Here is a 2,243-nt window from a genome sequence, read left to right as displayed (position 1 = left end):
CCCTGCTTGCAGCCAAGCCCAGCACAGTTGGGAATGATAGGCTATAACCTAAGACTTTCTCTTCCTTCTTTCTTAGGAAGTAGGCAGTTAAGAATAGAAGGTCAGTAGGCTCCTAAAGAAGTGTTCTCATAGAAACATGCAGAATCTTACTTAGTTAAACACAAGGAGGATTTCCCTTGATGGAGTGCTCATATAATTTCATTCTCCCCTCATCAGGTGTTTGCATCACCAACATCAGTGATCATGCTTCGAAGACAGAAGAGCAAGACCCATGCTCAGGAGAAACGCCTCCAGAACCAAGGTGAGGCTAAGGCTTGTCGAGATGATCAGGCAACAGCAGGAGAAACACCAAAGGCAGCAAGAGAGTCTTCTGCCACCTCGCAGAGCCAGCCTAAGGCTAAGTCTTCCAGCGCTCCCAAGGCAAGTCAGAAAGCAAAACCATCTGCCAAACTTATTCTGAGTAGCTCTTCCTCAGAATCAGATGAAAGTTCTCATGAGGAAAGTGAGCCAAGTATACAAAAGGATCGCCCTTTTCTGCACCAAGATCTGATCGCAAGGAGGGTGGCAATACTGTTACAGTACCTGCTCCACAACTACAATTTGAAGCAGCTCACTACCAAGGAAGAAATGATGAAGGTTATCACCAAGAAGTATGAAAAAGACTTTCCTGAGATCCTCAGGAAAGCCTCTGAGAAGCTGGAAGATGCCTTTGCAGTGGAAGTGAGGGAAGTCAGCTCCAGTCAGCCCTCGTACAACCTCATCAGCAAGCTGAAGCTCCCCAACAATGAGAGGATCCGTGCTGGTAAAGGCTTACCCAAGACCAGTTTCCTGATGAGTATACTGGGTAACATCTTCATTCAAGGCAACAGCGCCAGTGAAGAAGACATGTGGAAAATCCTGAAGAAGAAGCAAATCTATCCAGGAAGAAGCACTGATCTTTTGGTGAGCCCGGGAAGCTCATGACCCAGTATTTGGTGAAGCTGAAGTACCTGAGTATGGCAGGTGGCCCACAGTGATCCTCCACGCTATGAGTTCCTGTGGGGTCCCAAGCCCATGCTGAAACAAGCAAGATGAAGGTCCTGAATATTTGGCCAAGATCAACAAAACAACACCATGCCATCTCAGCCCTTTACCAAGAGGCTTTGAAAGATGAGAAAGAGCGAGCAGAAGTCAGAGATGAAGATAATACTGATAGCACTGACCAATCTACTGAAGGTTCCCCAGAAAAATCACCAACAGCTTCTACCACCCCTGTTGACACTTGAACTTTTCCTGTCATCAAGAGATTTTCTTGAAAATATAAAGTAATCTTAAGAGTTAGTAGGTCAGTACACCGGGAATATCAGGGGATTGTCAACATGATTAAGACTAGTTTCCTTTAGTTGCTTTCTTTGTTTGGTTCGGTAAAGTTAAATTCAATAATGCAAGGAAATATTTTCTCTGGAGTATAAAAATACATAAAAAATAAATGTTTATGCATCATACTTTGTGCTTACTTACTGATATACAACAAATATATATTAAATATATTACCTTTAGAAGGCCATATGAAAGTATTAGAAAGGTAATATAATAGTCCAGCCTTCAATTGTAGACTTTTCCAGCCAATTTCTGCAGTTGTCCAGTAGGACTGAATTTCCCCTTTCTGAGCTAATGTAAACTAAAATTGGTGTAAGGTTTATTGGTGTAAGGTGGTGGTTTCTTACAAGAGCAATCAAGTTGAAGTTCATTGAACAAGGCATGTGGCAAATAAGGAAGAGTCAAATTCCCAAAACCAGATTTAATTTTCATCCATCAGCCATGTACGATTTGGGATAATTGGACTTTTAAAGTAGTGAATAAATGACATAACTTTACATAGTATACATCGGAGTTTAGGGGCAAAACCCTGTAAGTCTATGCTAGCAGCTCAGATAAAATATACATTGGGGTTAGGGTGGAATGGATGTGTATCACCTTAATTGATATTTAATTTTCACAGTTCTGGATACAGAAACATGCAAGATCAAGATGACAAATGACCCAGTTTGTAATAATGCTACCCTTATTTAAGACTTTGAGGAAGGGCTAATACGGGGAAGTAAGGAATGGACAAAAGTAAAGGACAAGCGAAGAAAGTGAAGGAAGGCAGAGGGAGATAAGGAGGAAAGGAGTCAGGGAAAGGAAAAGAAAAAAAGAAAGAAGGAGGAAGAGAAGAAGAGTACAAGATCAAGTGAGAAAAAATTCTACTCTTCCTTGTTTTA

At 41.4% G+C, this 2,243-nt stretch overlaps 1 pseudogene; it reads left to right on the top strand.

Moving 5' to 3' along the window:
• Positions 1-243: 243 nt before the first annotated feature.
• LOC116888228 lies at positions 244-1,265 on the top strand (annotated as a pseudogene).
• The last annotated feature ends 978 nt before the right edge of the window (positions 1,266-2,243 follow it).

This window comes from Rattus rattus, chromosome X (assembly GCF_011064425.1).
Source record: "Rattus rattus isolate New Zealand chromosome X, Rrattus_CSIRO_v1, whole genome shotgun sequence".
Taxonomy (NCBI): Eukaryota; Metazoa; Chordata; class Mammalia; order Rodentia; family Muridae; genus Rattus; species Rattus rattus.
This window is presented reverse-complemented; position numbering and strand designations above follow the sequence as displayed.